This window comes from Rana temporaria, chromosome 2 (genome assembly GCF_905171775.1).
Source record: "Rana temporaria chromosome 2, aRanTem1.1, whole genome shotgun sequence".
NCBI lineage: Eukaryota > Metazoa > Chordata > Amphibia > Anura > Ranidae > Rana > Rana temporaria.
The window spans coordinates 341880698-341903521 of record NC_053490.1 but is presented as its reverse complement, the minus strand read 5'-3'; positions in this window follow the sequence as shown (position 1 = coordinate 341903521).

Sequence of the window (22824 nt, the reverse complement as noted above, 5' to 3'; positions counted from 1 at the left end):
CTGGGCAACTGGCACGTCAGGCTGGGCAACTGGTACGTCAGGCTGGGCAACTGGCACGTCAAGCTGAACAACTGGCACGTCAGGCTGAACAACTGGCACGTCAGGTTGAACAACTGGCACGTCAGGCTGGGCAACCGGCACGTCAGGCTGGGCAACCGGCACGTCAGGCTGGGCAACCGGCACGTCAGGCTGGGCAACCGGCACGACAGGCTGGGCAACCGGCACGACAGGCTGGGCAACCGGCACGACAGGCTGGGCAACCGGCACGTCAGGCTGGGCAACCGGCACGTCAGGCTGGGCAACCGGCATGCCAGGCTGGGCAACCGGCACGCCAGGCTGGGCAACTGGCACGTCAGGCTGGGCAACTGGTACGTCAAGCTGGGCAACTGGCACGTCAGGCTGGGCAACTGGTACGTCAGACTGGGCAACTGGCACAACAGACTGGGCAACTGGCACGTCAAGCTGGGCAACTGGCACAACAGGCCGGGAAGTTGGCATAGGAACGGACTGGACCGCTGGCATTGGAACAGGCTGGACCGCTGGCACTTGGACAACAGGCTGGGCAGTCGGCACTGGAACAGGTTGGGTGACTAGCACTGGAACAGGCCGAGCGGCTGGCACTGGAACAGGCTGGGTGGCTGGCACTGGAACAGGCTGAGCGGTTGGCACTGGAACAAGCTGAGCGGCTGGCACTGGAACAAGCTGAGCGGCTGGCACTGGAACAAGCTGAGCGGCTGGCACTGGAACAGGCTGAGCGGCTGGCATTGGAACAGGCTGAAGCAGGTTGGCTGAAGTGGATGCAGATTGGGTTAGTGGCAGGATCGAGTGCGTTGGGAAAAACGTTTTCTTCTTCTTTGGTTTCACCACTGAGGATTTGTATATGGGTATAGGGTTGGAGGTAATGGATACAGCTGGTAGGGGTGAAGAGCGGAGGGGTGGTGAAACAGAGGGTTCCGACCTTGAAGAGGATTTTGGTGGAACAGACGGAGGCAGTTGAGAAGCAGCAGAAGGGTTAAAGGCAGGGTAAGTGCAGCAGGAGGAAACAGAGGACTGGTACTTTGTTGTTAGCAGGGTGTATTGTTCAGCAAAAGTGGGAATTGGGGGTAAAGAAAAAGACATCCCAGCAGGTTGGTAACTAGAAATGGATGGTTGGGAGCTGACAGGGGCTGAGTACAACAAACTGGACCAAGCTTGTAATAATGGTTGCACAAAATCAGATTTGCACACGGCTTGTCTGACCAGAGACTGCACAGAATTAATGCATGCTGCAATCACTTGTTGAGGACAAGCTGAGTACTGCTCATGAAAAAAGGCTGAATCATCTTCCAAAAGCCACACCAAAGACTCTACCTGAGCTGCACTAAAAGGAGGTGTATAATCATCACGTCCACTAGCAGCATCAGACTGAGCCAACTCTGTGCAGATCCGAATCAATGGCTGCACATCCTCAAACAAAAAACTGCCATGATCAACAAAAACATGAGCCATACGGACACATTCCAATAACTGCTCTCTAGTGTATTCACTTAATTCCTGATAGCAGAAATCTCTGTCATCTGTTGCCAGGAGTGACAGGTACAAAATATCTTCCAGATGCATTTTATAATAGCAAATGCCCAGAGCCAATTTCCCAAGTGCAGCCGACCTGTTTATATGGCTTCAGTATTATGTCAGGGGATGCCCATGCAGGCATCCGAGTACTGGGTAACAGGTCAATGGGCTGCACTAATGGAAACAGGCACCAAGATAGTGAAAATATATGTTTTATTAGAGTAAAAGCACACGTGAAAAACAAACATAGAAAACCCCCAAGATAAGCAATAATGACACAGCAAACCAAAAACCACCAAGCAGGTAATGCAGGGATAAGACACAAGCAAGTCCAAGGTTAAAGCCAGGGGTCAAGGATAGGAGAGAGTAGCAAAGTCCAAAAATACAAGCCGGGGTCAATAAGCGACAGAGTCCAGGGCAGGGAGGCGAAGCAGGGACAGGTTGGCAACAGCTAACAGATCAGGCAGGGAACAGGCTGACAAGCAAAATACTGAAGCCCTGAACTCCAGTTTAGGGCGGGCTTAAATACTTGTGCAAATATACATAGGGAGACACCTGCTGGTGGCCACCAGAACTGCACCCCTGTTACTGGAGGGAACAGTGCCACCAGCAGGTGACCAGAGTCATGACACGGATCATGACACTTAGGCGTCGATTTGTATTTTTTAAATCGATTAGCCCATTCAAAGTCTGTGGTACCCCAACTCTAGCCAGTTCATCTTTCAGAGGATCTGAAAGTCCCATGCGAAACTTGTGACGAAGGGCACCGTCGTTCCAGTCCGTATCTGCGCTCCACCGCCTAAACTCATTGACATAGTCCTCTGCTGCCCTGCATCCCTGCTGAAGGGTACGTAAAGCAGCTTCTGCAGTTGCTGAAAGCTGGGGTTGTCTTCCTAAAGCTGTGCTATAGCATCGAAGAAGGTGGTAAGGTTGGTCAAGGATTCATCCTTTCGTTCTAGGAGGCGGTGGGCCCAGGTTTGGGGTTCTCCAGTAAGTAAGAAGATCACAAAGCCCACCTTGGTGACTTCCAGGGAAAAGGTTTGTGGCTGAAGGGCGAAATGCAGCTCGCAGGAATTGCGAAAGGCCCTTAAGCTACTTCGATTTCCAGAGAACTTTTCAGGTGTAGGGACCCTAGGTTCCGGAGGAAGCATCACCACTGTTGGTGTTGATCCTGCCCCAGCAGAAGAGGTGGATGCGTGGGGAGATCCCTGGGCTCCAGTGAGGTTTGGACAGAACCAGCACCCATTCTTCTAGCTGGGTATAGCCGCTTCAGTTAAACCAGCCAGGTGCTGACACAGTTCTTCCATAGGGGAGGCTCTCTGCTCGGGCTCAGACATGGCTGTCTGCTACTGTCATGTACCTGATGGTTGTGAGCCCGAATTGCAGAGGACGGCCTCCCTTACGGCTCCCACTCGTGGCCCCCTGATAGGGTAACAGTAGGCACAGGAGTAAGGAGTGGCACAGGTGCCTGGCAGGATCAACAAGAAGAGGAAGTATATCAGTCCAGCAGAAGCTTCCTTGCAGGAACTGGAATACCGGAACTGGATCAGCTTAGCAGACTGGATCAGCTCAGCAGACTGGATAGGCTCAGCAGGCTGGATCAGCTTAGCAGACTGTATCAGCTCAGCAGACTGGATAGGCTCAGCAGGCTGGATCAGCTTAGCAGACTGGATCAGCTCAGCAAACTGGACTGGAACTAGGAACAGACTGGAATAGTTCAGCTGGACTGGGACTAGGAACAGACTGGAATCGTTCAGCTGGACTGGAACTAGGAACAGACTGGAACCGTTCAGCAGACTGGAGCAGACTGGATAGTCAGACAGGCCGGGTCGGTTATTGGGCAGACAGCGAGGTACAGAGGTGCAGACAGAAGGGTAGTCAGAACAGGCCAAGGATCAGGTGCAGGCGGATGGCTGGAATAGTCACAGGTAAGCCGGGGTCTTTCACAGGTTAAGTCTCAGATCAGGTTTCAGATACACAACGCTGTAGAGCAGACAGCAGGGATGGTGTGTGCAAGGCCGGCTTAAATACCCCGCCTGGCTCCAACACGTGCACGCACACGCATGCGCGGTTGCAGCTGCGATCGGAAACTGCAAAGTCTGAGTCGCCTGTTTCTGGCAGGATCTTCATGACAGTGCTATAAAAATGCACCGATTACTGTGAAAATTACATTGGCAGTGAAGGGGTTAACCACTAGGTGGCACTGTAGGGCTTAAGTGTTCCCTAGGGAGTGATTCTTACTGTAGTGGGCGTGGCTTGCTGTGACATGTCACTGATCGATGTTCCCGATGACAGGGAACACGATCAGTGACAGTGTCACTAGGCAGAACTGGGAGAAGTTGTGTTTACACTAACATCTCCCCGTTCTATCTCTCTGTGAGATGCCCGCAACAACCGCTTCTTAAAGGGGACATATATATATATATATATATGTCCTTCTGCCTGCCCGTGCCATTCTGCAGACGTATATCTGCGTGTGCTGAGCGGCAAGCGGTTACAGAGACTTTACCCTGTGAAGTATCTCCGCTGGGTTATCACCTTGCTCTCAGCATTAAAGAGAAAATTTGGAGAGGCGAGTTTATTGATGTGTTAACTCTTTTACCATCTTTTAAGGAATTTTTGTCTAAAGCTGAGAAAAGGGATGAAAAAGCAGAGGAGGACAGGAGACGTCCAGTAGCTAGATCTTTTAACCTCTTCCATACAGGGCTTTTATACACACCTCCATACCGGGCCTATTCTGGCACTTCTCTCTTACATGTACAAATCATAATTTTTTTGCTAGAAAATTACGCAAAACCCCAAACATTATATATGTTTTTTTAGCAGACACCCTAGGGAATAAAACGACGGTCATTGAAACCTTTTATTCTGCACGGTATTTGCGCAATAATTTTTCAAACGCCTTTTTTTGGGAAAAAAATTGTTTCATGAATTAAAAAAATAACAAAACAGTAAAGTTAGCCCAATTTTTTTGTAAAATATGAAAGATTATGTTACACCGAGTAAATAGATACCTAACATGTCACGCTTTAAAATTGCGCACACTCATGGAATGGCGCCAAACTTCGGTACTTAAAAATCTCCATAGGCAACGCTTTGAAATTTTTTACAGGTTACCAGTTTAGATTTACAGAGGAGATCTAGTACTAGAATTGTTGCTGGCACTCTAGCGCACGCGGCGATACCTCACATATGTGGTTTAAACGGCGTTTACATATGTCGGCGGGACTTGCGTATGCGTTCGCTTCTGCGCGCAAGCTACTGGGGACAGGGGGCGTTAAAAAAATGTTTTTATTTCTTTTTTTTTTTTTTACATATTTATTTCTTTTTTTTACACTTTTTTATTTTATTTTATTTTTTTTATTATCACTTTTATTCCTATTACAAGGAATGTAAACATCCCTTGTAATAGGAATGTGTGTGACAGGTACTCTTTATGGAGAGATGCGGGGTCAATAAGACCCCACATCTCTCCTCCAGGCTGGAAACCATGAGATCGGTGAAAAAAAATTCACAGATCTCATGTTTACCGTTGCTTAGCAGCCGCAATCGCGGCTTTGTTTACTAACGGGGACCCGGGCGTGACGTCATCACATCGCGCCCGGGTCCTCCGACGGTCATAGAGATGACTGGTGACCATCTGGTCACCAGTCATCTCTATGCTTCCTGCGAGCGCCGGGCGATTCGTTCTCCGGGCCCCCGATGGCACGGGAGAGCCCGGAGAAGCACCGGATGGCGGCGGGGATGTCCCCTCCCGCCGCCTGTAAGAACGATCTAGCGCCGGAACCGCCGCTATGATCGTTCTTACGTTGTGCAGAATCGCCGCACAAGAGAAGGATATCTGAATGATGCATCTAGCTGCAGGCATCATTCAGATATCCCCCCCACAAAGCCCAGGACGTCATATGACGTCCACTCTGAACGGCAGAGGTTCTTTGTGGACGTCATTTTACTATGGGCCGGTAGGGAAGTGGTTAATATTTGGCTACAGGCGTTTTGCATTTTTAGCGGTGTGTTATGTGAAAAATGCCCAGAAAAGAGCCCGGGTCTTTTCCAACACATTGAAATAATACTAGAAGCGTATAAAAACTTTGGAGGGACAGCATGGTTTTTGTATGAAGAGACTTTCTGCCAAAAACTAGGGGCTAGATTCAGCAAGAATTTACGCCGGCGTATCTATAGATACGCCGCGTAAATTCAAAGCTGCACCGGCGTATCTTCTTTCTGTATTCAGAAAGCAAGATACGCCAAAATTAGGCTAAGATCCGACTGGCGTAAGTCTCTTACGCCGTCGTATCTTAGGGTGCATATTTACGCTGGCCGCTAGGTGGCGCTTCCGTCGTTTTCGGCGTAGAATATGCAAATTACCTAGATACGCCGATTTACAAACGTACGTGCGCCCGGCGGAATCTTTTACGTCGTTTGCGTAAGGCTTTTTCCGGCGTAACGTTGCTCCTGCTTCTATGAGGCGTACGCAATGTTAAGTATGGACATCGTTCCCACATTGAATTTTGAATTTTTTTACGTCGTTTGCGTAAGTCGTTTGCGAATAGGGCTGGACGTAATTTACGTTCACGTCGAAAGCAAAGACGATTAGCGGCGGAATTTCGAGCATGCGCACTGGGATTCTTTCACGAACAGCGCATGCGTCGTTCATAAAAAACGTAAAATACGCGGGGTCAACAATAATTTAAATAAAACACGCCCACATCATCTCCATTTGAATTAGGTGGGCTTACGCCGGCCCACATACGTTACGCCGCCGTAACTTAGGGCGCAAGTTCTTTATGAATACGGAACTTGCGCCCTAATTTACGCGGCGTAACGTATCGGAGATACGTTACGCCCGCACTAAATTACGCAGGGCTATCTGAATCTAGCCCTTGCAGTCCATCCTACTTTGAAATGGGGAACAAAAGATGTCGGCTTATGGCTGAACCTTTTTCTCCCCCAAAGAGCTTCTTTCGTTTACTACTAATGTGGTACCCTCGTCAGCAGTAGGCTATAGAAAAGGTATATGCTTTAACTTCAATGAAGGACATTGCAGGTGGCCGAATTCTTGCAAATTTCGGCACGAATGTGCATCACCATTACAAATGCAGATAAGGGGGGTACTGTTGTGGTCTTAGATTCTATAATATATAAAAATGAGGCATTGTGCCAACGTTCGGATATAAATACATGTCAACTTTTGAAATCAGACCCTACAGTTCCCTTTTCCAAAGAATTAACTACACTCTCATGCCCCGTACACACCATCACTTTATGTGATGAAAAAAAACGACACTTTCTGTGAAGTAAAAAATGACGTTTTTGAAACTTCAATTTTCAAAGACGAAGTTGCCTACACACCATCGTTTTCTCACAATGATCTTGCAAAGTGAGGTTACGTTCCACCACGTTTTACCATTGAAGCTTGCTTCTGGGCATGCGTGGATGAAAAAACGTCTTAGAAAACGACGTTTTTTGCTACACACTGTCAATTTCTGTGAAGTAAAAAGTGCACTTTTGAAAAACGACACATAAAATTGAAGCATGCTTCAATTTTTTTTGGTCGTTTTTTACAAGACATAAAACGACGTTTTCCCCCACACACAGTCAATTAAAGTGACGTTTTTAAAAACGTCATTTTTTTTCATCACATAAAGTGATGGTGTGTACGCGGCATTAGATCGAGCTGTACAGGCAGGAATCTTTTCCAGCAAAGAAAGGGATCTTTTTGTCCCTGTTAACCCTATCATGCCAATCTTCCACCACCTACCCAAGGTTCACAAGGGTGTACACCCTCTCGTTGAGAGGCCAATAGTGGTGGGTATTGGCTCTCTTAACGAGCGTTTGGGTGAGTGGATGGATGGGCAGTTACAGCCACTAGTGGTGAACCTTCTAGGCTACCTCCGTGATACCAAGGACCTGCTCATTAAACTGCATGGGTTTACATGGACAGACGAACATAGCTGTGATGTTACTAGCCTGTATTCAAGCATTCCACATCACATAGGAATGCAAGCAGTTAACAGCTTCCTTAAAGAATCTGGAAAATTTTCCTTGGTTCTTCAGGAATTTATACTACAGGCACTTAAGTACCTTTTAACCCACAACTTTTTCATGTTTGACGGGGACTACTACCTTCAGAGATGCGGGGCCTCTATGGGAGCCAAGTTCTCCCCTTCCCTCGCCAACCTGTACATGGGTTGGTGGGAGAGGTCCCGCATCTTTGGATGTGGTAGCCCCCGCCGTTTGGACACCTCCTTCTACTGCCGTTACATTGACGATCTGCTATTCATAGTATCAGACAATACAGCTAGTTTAGATACTTGGCTTTCCCATCTAAATGATAATAGTTTAAATCTTAATTTTACGGGAAACCTACAGGTCACAACCATTGATTTCCTAGATGTAAAACTTTCAGGAATCAATGGGGAGATCGTCACTAGTTTACACAGGAAAAAGACAGCGGGGAATGCCCTCCTTAGGGCAGACTCAGCGCATCCTAGACACACTATTAATGGTGTACCCTATGGCCAGTTCCTAAGGCTCAAACGCCTTTGAAGTGCAACAGAGGATTTTGCCAGGGAAGCCACTAATATGTCATGCAGATTTAAAGAGAGATGTAATCCAACTAAGATCATCAACAGAGCCTTATTTAAAGCAAACACTGTCCCCCGAGACTCTTTGTTGCAGGATAGCTATAAGGGTCCCATTGGAAAACCATCCACCACATCTTTTAGTGACATACTGGTCTTTTCGACACCGTACAGTTTGGAGTTTAATCAAATAAAACATACTATTGGTAAATACCTTCCCATTCTATATAATGATGTGGTCTATCAACAAATACTAAATAGAGGTATTAAAACAGTGTCTCGGAGGGCTCCTACACTGGGGGGTACACTCTCACCCAGTTTATTTCAGAGCAAGCCAGTAAGTACCAATTGGCTACAATTTAAAGGGACCTTTAAGTGTGGAATAAGAGGCTGCAAATACTGCTGTCAAATCAAGACAGGTCAGCCTATCCATTCTTACAGCTTTAATAGCTTTGAGATCAGTTTATCAACTGTAACACTAAATTTATAGTGTATGTTATTAACTGTGACATATGTCAAGTCCAGTATGTAGGCCGTACAATTCGAAGATTAAAAGACAGGCTCTACGATCATCTATATGATATCGATTAGAACCATAACACTAATGTGGCCAATCACTAGAATACCATACACTCTAAAGATGTGTCGAGCCTATTCATTCAAGGTATTGAAAAGATCACAACTCCCGTAAAAAGGAGGTGATAGATTCAAAAAGCTATGCAAACAGGAAGTTTATTGGATATTCTCTCTCAATACAAGAATACCGAAGGGGTTACATTTTGAGTGGGATGTTTCCCACTTCTATGACTAATGAGGATGAGTTCCCCCCTTTGAACTCATAGTTCTAGTTCTCTGCACCCCCCCTTCAATGTATCCTCCAGGTTTATTTTCTGTTTTCAATTCCCTTGTTACATAATGATTATCTTTTAATTTTTTGTTTCGAGTTTGGAGACAACAATGTTTCCACATATGTGGCATGATGTTTTAAACATTCCATCATGTCCTTTCGATACATCTTTTACCATTTGGTGGGTTATATTGTTACATTGTAGCATGGTAGGTCCTGTAGTTCACTGTGTCCCTATGTATCTAATTGTCTGGTTGGTTACATTGCAATGCGTTATGTTTATTGTTCATTAGTCAGTTGTGTCTTTTTGAACATGTCTACTAATCAGCTAGCTACATTGTTCTTTTTCTGTTTACATGACTACACATTCACATGTTATCATTGGAAACAATGAAATGCATACAATACACACACCTTGAGGGTCCCACTAAACACATAAGTGTTAAGATGTTCATTTGGTTATCAATCTAAAGAAATAACAAATCAGATCATAACAGAGTGGAACTGTGGATATTATTAAAAAAGTATACAGTGCCACGTCCCGATAACTTAGATTGTGGAAAAATATATACACATATACATATATGTATATGGCGGATGATGGACTTTGAAGGCATAATGAGTTAAAAATTGAATATTTATTGAGAAAAATACATAAGAACCATTGAAAAACATAAAATTCATAAATAAGGCCATTCCTAAGAATAGTAATGAGAGCACCACTGTAAAAAACAAAAAAGTTCAATGTGGTCAAACAGCGCTAAAAAATTGGTGGTAACTGTCCAATTTCAATAAAATCAAATGAAGGCATTCATCTAAAACGGATTAAGAAGATCAAGGTAGTGAAGATAGTTGATAGAATATCCTACACCTCTTCCCAGGATAAGACACCACTTGTGGGGCACACTCCCCTTTGGGGTACTCACTCACCAGAAGGCATAATTTAATATACACTGAAAGGTATCTTTACTCTCTGGATCCTCCGTTTCTCAAGTAGGTATCAGGCAAAGGGTAAGGCTCCACATAGAAACAAAGAAGGGTACCAGACAATAGTGTAATCCCGTTTTTATTCCATAAAAAGAAGCATTCCCTTTTAAAACACCAGATCCCCGCTCTAAATGCACATACCGCAAAATAGATGGTAACAAACGTTTATCCTCGGTAAGTGAAGGTGTCCTCTGACCGGCATCCAATTCCCCAGGTAAACTCTACAAACAAACTTGCTGACAAAAGTTTGCAGGAAACCGCCGCATAGAGAGAGTACACTTTGGAACGCACGCTTGGAGCGCACGCGTCACTTCCGGGTCGCCGTTCAGAATCCTGCCCTGTTCGTCAGACCATTAGCCTCTAGGTGATTGACTAAATTGTCAACATATCATTTGTGGCTTCGCATCCTGGCGCTGAGGTGTGTCACTAGGCCTGGTGTGGCACTGTATTAATACTGTGCTTTAGATAGATTTATTTTACATTCCTAAGAATGCCTAAGAATCCAAAAACGCTAGCATGACAAAACACCTATTACATATGGGTACAATACAAAGATAAGAGTGGAGGACTAGCAACCACTTCCTAGTAGTAGTTATAACAAAACCCTTGAAGTTTGCAGGATGTGAAATGTCATACGATGCTCAGCCTGACATGTTGCGCGTTGAAAAAACGCTTCTTCAGGAGCTTAAAGCGAATTCTACAAAGTAATGATAATAACAAATTTTACAATAGACAGAAACACAACAAATAAACAATAACAATTATTATAAGTCTTTGACTTATGCCTGTTTGAGCACTACTACATAGCCCAAAAGCTGGTCCAGTCAGGAGATGCAAACAAGGACAAAGGTAGTGTGGAGAGGAGAGGGGAGGGCAGGGCAGGGGAGGGGGGGGGCAAAGGGAGACAAAGGGGAAAAGGTTATTAATCTATTTTAAGAGCATTTCACTCACCTGTTTCTTCATTGGGCTACTGACATGACGCAAGTCAGTCATAAACTGAGCCCTTGAAACACGCTAGTGAAACCTAATCACGATTACACTTGAATAAGACCAATAACATCTTTTCTTATATACTCTTCTTTCATATACTTCCATTAAATTTTTGAGTGTAGGTTTATAGATTTTACAACATACAGGAATGTTTTTCTATGTTAAAATTGTTTTTTCATGCAATATGTATCATAGTCAATGTAGCGATAATTTTGTGATGGTTCCATGGGGTTTTGACTTCTGGACAAAATCTATACCAGAGGTCTCCAAACTTTCTAAACAAAGGGGCAGTTTACTGTCCTTCAGACTTTGGGGGGGCCAGATTGTGGCCATTTGGAGTAGAAAAGGTCCAGATGACAGTGGGAAAAAACAATGTCCCATTGTTGGTGTCAGTGGGAGGAATTGTGTCCCATCATTGGAGTCATTGGGACCCCTTGTTAGTGTCATAGGGAGAAATTGTGCCCCATCGAAGGTGCCATTGGGAGGAATAGTGTCCCTTCATTGGTGTCATTGGGAGGCATTGTTCCCCATGATTGGTGTTGTTGGACCCCATTGTTGGTGTCAGTGGGACAATTGTGTCCCATCATTGGAGTCAATGGGCCCCATTGTTAGTGTCATTGGGAGAAATTGTGCCCCATTATAGGTTTCATTGGAAGAAATTGTGTCCAATCATTGGTGTCATTGGGAGGCATTATGCCCCTTCGTTGGTGTCATTTGGGAGGCATTGTGCCCCTTTACTGATGTGAGTGAGGGAAATTGTTCCCCATTGTTGGTATCAGTGTATGAAATAGTGCCCCAAGGGCCGCATAAAAGCAAGCAAAGGGCACATCTGGCCCCCGGGCCTCAGTTTGGAGACCTCTGATCTATACATACAAGATCAATTAAGATTTTGGGGTCCTTTTACATTCTACTGCCAACGGATTAAGGCATACACGTCTCTTTCCTCTTTTTCGTTTGCGCTGATTGTTCGTGTTTTGTCAAGGTGATTGGGAAAATGGCACCCACTCATGCTTCAATACACACAGGCACATGTGCATAGATTTTGGCGAATATACATACTAATATGCCAGCTGTACACCAGGAAGTACACACTTCCCCTTTATTTATTTGTATTCATTTTTTCATCTTTTATCTTTTGATCATTACATTTTCTTATGTTACATACATTTATACACCAGTTATCTACACTTATTCAGACACACATATTGTCATATTTTTGTTTATAGTTTCACATATGGTGATTTTACATTTCTCAAACGAACTAATTACACAAATAAATTTTATTATAAATATTATTTTCCTTTACACTACTACAGTTCATCACTCGAGTACTTTTACAAGCGTTCATTTACATGTATTAGCAATATTATTGTTCACATGTTCGGGTTGTATTGCTCTGTATACTCTCTTTGCACATTTTGAGCTCTCCACTAGATTTTTACCTCTATTCACACACATATCCATTCTCACTACACACTACGGTCCGGATTCAGATACAATTGTGTATCTTTAGGCGGGCGTAGCGTATCTCCTATACGCTACGCCGCCGTAACTTTGAGAGGCGAGTATGGTATTCAGAAAGATTATGCGCCCGAAGTTACGGCAGCGTAGCTTATATGGGCCGGCGTAAGCCCGCCTAATTCAAATATGGAAGATGTGGGTGTGTTTTATGTGAATTAAGTGTAACCGTCCGTGAACGTATCCCAGTGCGCATGCTCGTAATTATGCCGCAAATAGTCAATGCTTTCGACGTGAACGTAACTTACGCAAAGCCCTATTCGCGAACGACTTACGCAAACAACGTAAAAGATGCAAAATTTGACGCGGGCCCGACGTCCATATTTAACATTGGCTACGCCTCATATAGCAGGGGTAACTTTAATGCCGGAAAAAGCCTTACGTAAACTAAAAAAATGCGCCAGGCGGACGTACGTTTCTGAATCGGCGTATCTACCTAATTTGCATATTCAACGCGGAAGTCTAGGGAAGCGCCCCTAGCGGTCAGCGTAAATATTGCACCCTAAGATACGACGGCGTTGGAGACTTACGCCACTCGTATCTAGGAAACATTGAGGCGTATCTGATTCTATGAATCAGGCGCCGAGATGCGACGGTCCGCATTCGGAGTTACGACAGCGTATCTGAAGATACGCCGACGTAACTCCTTTCTGAATCTGGGCCTTTATGTTTACATAATTTTTGTATATACAGCATGTACTGCCTTTACAATAATGCCGCGTACACGCGATCGGTCCATCCGATGAAAACGGACCGATGGACTGTTTTCATCGGTTAATCGATGAAGCTGACTGATGGTCCGTCACGCCTACACACCATCGGTTAAAAAAACGCAGAGACGTAAAACACAACGACGTGCTGAAAAAAATGAAGTTCAATGCTTCCAAGCATGCGTCGACTTGATTCTGAGCATGCGTAGATTTTTAACCGATGGTTGTGCCTACTAACGATAGTTTTTTTCGCATCGGTTAGGAATCCATCGGTTAAATTTAAAACAAGTTGGCTTTTTTTTAACGGATGGTTAAATAACCGATGGCGCCCACACACGATCGGTTTGGACCGATGAAAACGGTCCATCAGACCATTCTCATCGGTTTAACCGATCGTGTGTAAGCGGCATTAGATTATGTGAGCTGAAATATATACATACACACAATAATGTTTGACTCACCACAAAGGATCATTGTCATAAAAACCGTTTCGCTTTTTTTGCTTATATATGTACTGATTTTATGTATATGTGCATTAGTTGCATTTTATTTGACTCAGTCTTAATTTTATAATAATTTTTAATTTGCTTTTCAGTCTGTGTGTTTTCTTATTTTATTCTGTCCACTCCCGCCTGTGATGACCACCGCTGTTGATTAATTAAACACAATTAGTGGGGGTTGATCATTGGTGGGGGTGATCATGTGATTATCCTTGATTTAGTCTATATATTTGTTTACAAACGGTTTTTATTATGGAAAAGGTCAAAGTATATAACAATTACAATGTAGGTACATGTATGCATACATTGAAAAATAAAATGTCTTTCGCGCTACTGGTGAATATATGTGTAAATAAAGTAAAGTGTTCCTAAAGCTGCTGAATCTAATGGTGTTCACTGTACACAAAATAGAATATCAATAATGAATGATCCTGCGCTAAAATACTAATAATACAAACTATAACACAGTGTCTCCAATACAACATGTACTGGTAATACAAACACAATATTGTGACAATAATAAATCAAGAAACCATACGTATACATATATGATGTAACATCAATGAGTGATATATAATCCCCAAGTGCACCAATAAAGTGCAAAGTGCAAATGGTAACAGTATACCGCGAATAAATAATCAATAGTCCAAAAGTGCACAAAACTCCAAAAAAGAGTGTGCAAAGTGCAAAGGCGTGCAAAATTACAAAAAAGTGCAAAAATATATAGAGCAGCCAGAATGTGGCCACATATGAAGAATGGTTCAATATAACAATGGATATCAGGATGTGAAAAAAGTTCTATTCAAATAAATGATGGAAGCTATGGTCTTGATTGATCTAATTCCAAGATTGCAGTATTGAACCATACTCTGTTTCCTCCACCAGTCTCCCAGAACTCTCACCTCACTGCCAAAGCATCTAGAGCACATCAGCTTATTTCTTTATCGTCAGTCTTCTGTTGTGTGTAACATAACCACTGTGATAGGTGCACTGTTAAGTTCCTCTGCCTCCTACACTGCTCTATATCAACCAAGAGAAGGGGGAGGGAGAAAACTCCAGCCCATACCCAGGGTATAAAGCAAGGAGGAGAATGCATACATTAGTATATATATTTGGAGTATATTTTTATGTTTTAGCTATGACTAAGCACTAGACCTTTGTGAGAAACGCGTCAGCTATATATATCCCACTGCTTGCTGTGTTTTGTAGTGCTTTTATCCTTTTGCATCAATAAAGGCTACCTTTTAAGGTTATTTTTGGTGTGCGGCTGTCCATATACCTTTTCTCCTGATTTTTTCCTTGTGCATTGCCAGCACCCACGGCTTCTGAGGAGGACATTGATTGCTTATTGCACTCACCTGGAGCGGCGGTCTTTCTCTCCCCATGAATGTGCCTTCTGCACAGGAGTCCACCCAGTTAGCAAGTGTTTCAAAAAGATGTCTTCAGCTAACACCCAGCATAACAGAGAAGCATTTCACAAAAGCAATCACCCCAGTGAATTTACAAAAAATCTTCCTTGGCTTCTGGTTTATCCAGACAGGCAGAAGGCTAACATGTTAATTAATGGTTTTCAGAATGGTTTTAGTTTGCCAACATTTTTGGGACAAGGGTGTACATTGGTAAAAAAAATTACAGTCAGCGGATAATATGAAAGAAGTGGTTAGGGTTAAGATTTATAGGGAATTGCTAGAAGGATGTTTTGAGGGCCCGTTTGCTTTACCTCCATTTGTCAATTTCAGGATTTCGCCTTTAGGTATTGTTCCAAAAAAAAGAGCCAAATTAGTTTAGATTGATTCATCTTCTGTCATATCAGCAGGTGATTCTTTAAATTATCACATTTTGGAAGCAATGTCTATGGTTAATTATGCATCTTTTGAAGATGCTCTTATTAAACTTAGGCTTTTGGGTGTTAGCAAAGGCAGATATAAAATCTGCCTTTCGGCTCCTCCCAATTCATCCAGACTGTTTTTTTTCTCTGGGTTTTTTCTTTGATAATAAGTTTTATTTTGACAAATGTTTGCCAATGGGCTGTTCTCTATTGTGTTTTTATTTTGAAAGTTTTTCTACCTTTTTGGAATGGGTAGTTTCTTCAGTAACTAGTTCTTCCTTGATGATTCATTACCGGGATGATTTTTTATTTTTAGGTTCATCCGATACTTCTGATTGTCTTTTCCTGTTACAATAATTTTTTGAGGTATGTAACCAATTTCTTGGCCTTTTACTTGCCTAGAATTTTTAGGTATAACAATAGATACAACGCAAATGAAGTTCAGGTTGCCAAGGTCAAAAATAGAAAGAATTAACCTCCCTGGCAGTATGATTCTTTCAGAAAAAAGGTCCTGAAAGCGGTACCATTATTTGCAAGGAAATTTGGCGTTTTATATTGTAGGCCTGTAATTCTTAGGAATAACTCACTTAAATCTGACCAAACAAGAGTAGGCATCCCGGGTATTCAATTTTTTTTAAAACAAAATTATAAATTATAATATAATAAATAATTATAAATAATTATAACAAATAATAATATAATTATAATAAAAATTATTCAATAATGTAATCAACTCAAAATCACTGAAATGTGCTCAGTTGCAGAATTGTCGCTGTCATTACTTTTATTTTTTTATGACGAATTTCCCCACAAATCGCTATCGCTCAATTCTGCAAGTGATTATAATTTATTATCGCTGTTTTCTAGCTGCTCTAAAACCATTTTTGACATAAAGGGACATTTTTGGTTGCTATGGACAATCTACAGTTTGCAGGCAGAAAGAACAGTTTTTATTATATAAAAGAACATGTAGGGCACTGGGCAGACCACTAGGGACAAGGGGGGGGGGGGTGTATTTTTTACATACAGTACTGTAATCTATAAGATTACAGTATACTGTATGTAATGTGTTTGTTTACCTTTTTGAATTTGGCGCCGTTCTCCGCTCCCGTGCGTCGTAACGTCGCAGGGAACGAAGATCGGTGGCACACAGAGGCACTGTGTGAATCGAGCGAGCACCCGCTCGCTCACACAGTGCGGTGGCATCGCTGGATCCAGGGACAAGGTAAGTAAACACTGCCTGTGGATTCAGCGAGGCGAGCCCGAGTCTGACTCTGGGTTACCGATCGTAGCCAAAAAATGTCACCCTGAGTCAGACTCGGGAACACCGCCAGGGGGGTTAAAATACTGTTATATTTAATCATTAGAAAACATAAGATTTGTTTAACCACTTAAGCCCCGGACCATATTGCTGGTCAAAGACCAGGCCACTTTTTGGGATTTGGCACTGCGTTGCTTTAACTGACAATTGCGCGGTCGTGCGACATGGCTCCCAAACAAAATTGTCGTCCTTTTTTTCCCACAAAAAGAGGGTGGTATTTGATCACCTCTGCGGTTTTTAGTTTTTGCGCTATAAACAAAAATAGAGTGACAATTTTGAAAAAAATGAATATTTTTTACTTTTTGCTATAATAAATATCTCCCAAAAATATATAAAAAATATATGCCCGTGGGTAGCATTTTTTCCAGGAGATTGTATATGTCCATCTCTGGTTTAAAATCACCATTTTCACATGTTAGAGTCACACATGACATGAGGGAATATCTTTTAGTTTGGGTACAATTTCTTGACAAATCAATGGTGCACAGGACATTGGAAGTCTCGATGGCAGGTAGGAGGTTACTTGAAGAACATAGTCTTGTTAGAGCTCTTTTCTATAGTTGTTGCCCTTTAGGTCTGGGGCTCTGCTTTTAAGAACAGAAGAATTTTGGTCAGTACAGATAATAGTGGGTTAGTATACGCTATTAACTGCTTGTCATCCAAGTCATTATTTTTCTTTGCTACTTAATCTTTAAGTGTTTATGCTTGAACATTTGGATTAAGGCTAAACATGTGGCGGTGAAAAATAATGATTTGGCGGATTCATTATCTCGATTACAGTTGGATAGTTTTTTCAGCTTATTACCAACAGCGGATGCGATTGGAGTGGAGTGCCCATCCCATCTTTGGGATTTGATCTAAGTCTAGTTGAGGAAAAAATCACAAATTCGGTGGTACCGGCTACCATGGTGGGATATCGGTCAGCCTGGTTTCTATGGTTGGCTTTTCCTTAAGTGGAAAACATAGTGCTTTTTCTGAGAAATGTATACTTTTATTTTTAAATCATCTATTTCTACAGAATTATTCATGATCTCAAGTGAATAAACTTATGTTCGGAGTCTCTTTCTTTTTTAAATGACAGAACTTACCTTCTTGTTTAAATTTTTTCTCGGTTAAGCAAGTCCTGAAGGGTTATAAGAAAAGTAATTTTAATGTGGATAGGCGGAGGCCTATTACTCCAGATATTTTAAGAATGCTCTGTGAATCAACAGCTCATGTGTGTTTTTCTTATTTTGAAGCGGTAATGTTTAAGTAAGTCTTTGCAATAATTTTTTTTGCGGCACTCAGGGTTTCTGAGTTATTCCTGCATAGTAAAACAGGCAAGTTTGGTTTGCAACTTGCAGACATTGGGCCAGATCCACATACATGTAGATCGGCGCAGCGTATCAGAGATACACTACGCCGCCGTACCTTACCTGGCGTATATTCGAATCCTCAGCGAGTTTGCGCCGTAAGTTATGGCGACGTAGTGTATTTCTGGTGGCAGGTTTCAAATTGGGCGGGTTGGGGGCGGGTTTCATTTAAATGAAGCGCATCCCCGCGCCGAATGAACTGCGCATGTGTCGTCGCGAAATTTCCCGCCGTGCATTGCGCTAAATGACGTCGCTAGGACGTCATTTTTTTAACTTAGACGTGAGTTACGTCCATCCCTATTCACGGACGACTTCTGCAAAAAAAAAAAAAAAAAGTCTATGTATACGCCGCAAAATACCAGCTTTAACTATACGACGGAAAAAGCCGACTACAGACGACGTTAGAAAATGCGACGGCCGCGCGTACGTTCGTGGATCGTCGTAAATCGCTAATTTGCATACCTGATGCTGAAAACTACGCGAACTCCACCCAGCGGGCGCCAAAGTATTGCATCTAAGATCCGAAGGCGTACGAAGCCGTACGCCTGTCGGATCTTACCCAGATGCCGTCGTATCTTGGTTTGAGGATTCAAACTAAAGATACGACGCGGGAAATTTGAAAGTACGCCGGCGTATCAGTAGATACGCCGGCGTACTTGCTCTGTGAATCTGGCCCATAATTATTACAGATGAGGTTGTGAAAGTTTTTATTAAACATTCTAAAACAGATCAGTTGGGAAAAGGAAGGTGGGTTAGTCTTCGAGGCCCAGATTCACGTAGGGCGGCGTAAATTAAAGCGGGCGTAGCGTATCGTATTTACGCTACGCCGCCGCAACTTAGAGAGGCAAGTGCAGTATTCACAAAGCACTTGCGTCTAAAGTTACGGCGGCGTAGCGTAAATGTGCCGGCGTAAGCATGCCTAAATCAAATGAGGAAGAGGTGGGCTTGTTTTATGCAAACTAATCATGACCCCACGTAAATGACGTTTCGAACGAACGGCGCATGCACGCGCATGCTCAGTATCACGTCGAATTTTGAAAGTAAATTACGCCCGCTCAATGCTTAGTCGACGTGAACGTAACCTACGCACAGCCCCATTTCACGGATGACTTACGCAAACGACGTAAAATATGACGCTGTTCGTACGTTTCCGACGTCCATACCTAACATGACTTACCCCTGCTTTATGAGGGCCTGCACTTAGAGTTACGACGACAGAGTTACATGCCTTTAGTGGCTCCTACATCTGTCCTGTTAAACTTCTTGTAAGTCATTTACAGATCAGGCCTCATTTAGGGCCTTTTTTGTTTATACATATAGATGGTTCGCCGCTTACCAGATTTCAATTTATTAGCGTGAAAAATCCGCGCATGCTCAGAAGCAAGTTATGAGACGGGAGCGCTCGTTCTGGTAAAACTACTGTTTGTAATGGAGTAAGCACATTCATCACGCTGTAATAGACAAAAAAGCGCAAATCGTCTTTTACTAACACAAAATCAGCTAAAGCAGCCCAAAGGGTGGCATCATCCGAATGGAACTTCCCCTTTATAGTGCCGTCATACGTGTTGTACGTCACCGCGCTTTGCTAGAGCATTTTTTTTTTCCACGATCGTGTGTAGGCAAGGCCGTTTTAATGATCGGGTTGAAAAAAACATAGTTTTTTCTTGAGCCTGAAAAACGTAATTTTTTACAACCGAAAAATGGTCGTGTGTACGCGGCATTACAGTTATAAGTTATATCTATGTCAGACCTAATTCTATCCTTTGAATCATTTCAGGTACCCAAGTTATTTGGATCCTTGGAAACTCCTTAGTGTTTTTGGCACAGCACAGAGCAGCCGTCAGAGTATACTCTGAAAATTAAGGTTTGGATCCAGCCAGTTTTAAAGATTTTTGGAGTGGGAGGAGAGGTATAGTGTGGGCAGATTTATTTTTTGAATTGTGTCGTATAAATTAATTTCTTCCCCCTTCTGATATTTTGATTATTCATTTAGGGGGACTGATATAGTTACATATAGTTACATAGTTAGTCAGGTTGAAAAAAGACACAAGTCCATCAAGTTCAACCATAAGAAGCAAAATAATAATAATATCGTACAACCACATATACCCAATTCTATACCCACAGTTGATCCAGAGGAAGACAAAAAACCCCAGCAAAGCATGATCCAATTTGCTACAGCAGGGGAAAAAAATCCTTCCTGATCCCCCATGAGGCAATCGGATATACCCCGGATCAACTTTACCTATAGATGTTAGTAGCCAGTTATATTATGTACATTTAGGAAAGTATCCAGGCCTTTCTTAAAGCACTTTACTGAGCTGGCCAGAACCACCTCTGCAGGGAGTCTATTTCACATTTTCACAGCTCTTACTGTGAAGAAACCTTTCCATATTTGGAGGTGAAATCTCTTTTCCTCTAGACTTAAAGAGTGCCCCCTTGTCCTCAGTGTTGACCGTAAAGTGAATAACTCAACACCAAGTTGACTATATGGACCCCTTATATATTTGTACATGTTGATTATATCTCCCCTTAATCTCCTCTTCTCAAGAGTGAATAAATTCAGTTCCTCTAATCTTTCCTCATAGCTGAGCTCCTCCATGCCTCTTATCAGTTTGGTTGCCCTTCTCTGCACTTTCTCCAGTTTCCCAATATCCTTCTTGAGAACTGGAGCCCAAAACTGAACTGCATATTCCAGATGAGCTCTTACTAATGATTTGTACAGGGGCAAAATGATTCTCTCTGGAGTCCATACCTCTCTAAATACAAGAAAGGACTTTGCTCGCTTTGGAAACCGCAGCTTGGCATTGCATGCCATTATTGAGCTTATGATCTACCAAAACCCCCAGATCCTTCTCCATTACCGATCCCTCCAGTTGTACTCCCCCTGGTATGTATGATGCATGCATATTCTTAGCCCCCAAGTGCATAACTTTACATTTATCAACATTAAACCTCATCTGCCACTTAGTCGCCCAATTAGACAGAGCATTGAGGTCGGCTTGTAAATTGGCTACATCCTGTAAAGACGTTATTCCACTGCATAGCTTGGTGTCATCTGCAAAGACAGAAATGTTACTTTTGATCTCAAACCCAATATCATTTATAAAGATATTAAAAAGTAAGGGTCCCAACACTGAACCTTGGGGTACACCACTGATAACCTTGGACCATTCAGAGTAAGAATTATTAACCACTACTCTCTGAATTCTGTCTTTTAGCCAGTTTTCTATCCATTTACAAACTGATATTTCCAATCCTGTAGACTTTACCTTACACATGAGCCGTGTGTGGGGAACTGTATCGAACGCTTTTGCAAAATCCAGGTATATCACGTCCACTGCCACGCCTCTGTCCAAGCTTATACTTACCTCTTCATAAAAATAAATCAGGTTTGTCTGACAACTTCTGTGTTTCATGAATCCATGCTGTCTGTTGCTTAAATCGTTTTTTTTCCAGCAAGAACTCCTCTATGTGGTCTTTTATTTATCTCTCCAGTATCTTCCCAGCTATAGAAGTTAAACTAACAGGTCTATAGTTACTTGGTAAAGACTTTGTTCCCTTTTTAAATATGGGCACTACATTGGCCCTGCGCCAATCCAGTGGTACTATTCCTGTCATTAATGAGTCCCTAAAAATTAGATACAGTGGCTTTTAGGATCCGTGGGTGGATGCCATCAGGCCCAGGTGCTTTATCCACCTTTAATCTGTCTAAATATTTCTGGACCATATCACTTTTGAGCCATTGTGTATCATTTGGGGCTTTGTCACTCCCGCCCCCATTATGGACATGAGCTCCCCCATGCTCCTTTGTATACACAAAGCTGATGAAAGTATTTAATAAATTAGCCTTCTCTTTGTCCCCAGTCATCCACTCTAGATTATTTTGTAAAGGGCCTACATGCTCAGACTTCACCTTTTTACTATTAATATATTTGAAGAATTTCTTGGGGTTTGTCCTACTATCTTTTGCAATCTGTCGTTCATTTTGAATTTTTGCATCCTTGATTTCCTTTTTATATATCCTGTTATATTCTTTGTAACATTTAAACACTAGTGTTCCTCCATTTTTATATTTTTTAAAAGCTCTTTTCTTATAGTTTATAGCTTTTTTAACTTTGGCCGTGAGCCACAAAGGTTTTATTTTTAGCCTTTTAAACTTATTGCCCATGGGAATATACTTTACAGTGAGTTCACAAACAGTCTTCTTGAGGATATCCCATTTCTGTTCTGTGCCCATTGATGCCAAAATTTTCTCCCAGTCTAAGTCCTGGAGAGCAGCCTTCATCCTTGGAAAATTTGCTCTCTTCAAATTAAGTGTTTTTATCTTTCCCACATGTGGTTTTTGCTTACAGCTAACATCAAATAATATCATATTATGGTTACTGCTATCCATGTGTTCCTTTATCTGAACATTAGTAATACGCTCTGCATGGTTTGAGATTACCAGGTCCAACAGAGCATCATTCCTAGTTGGGGCCTCAATAAGCTGGACCATAAAATTGTCCTGCAATAGGTTTATAAATTGTTGCCCTTTAACTGTCCCAGCAGTGCCATTACTCCAGTTAATTTCTGGGTAGTTAAAATCCCCCATTATTATCACTGTCTCAGCCCTTGCAGCACTTTCCATCTGTGC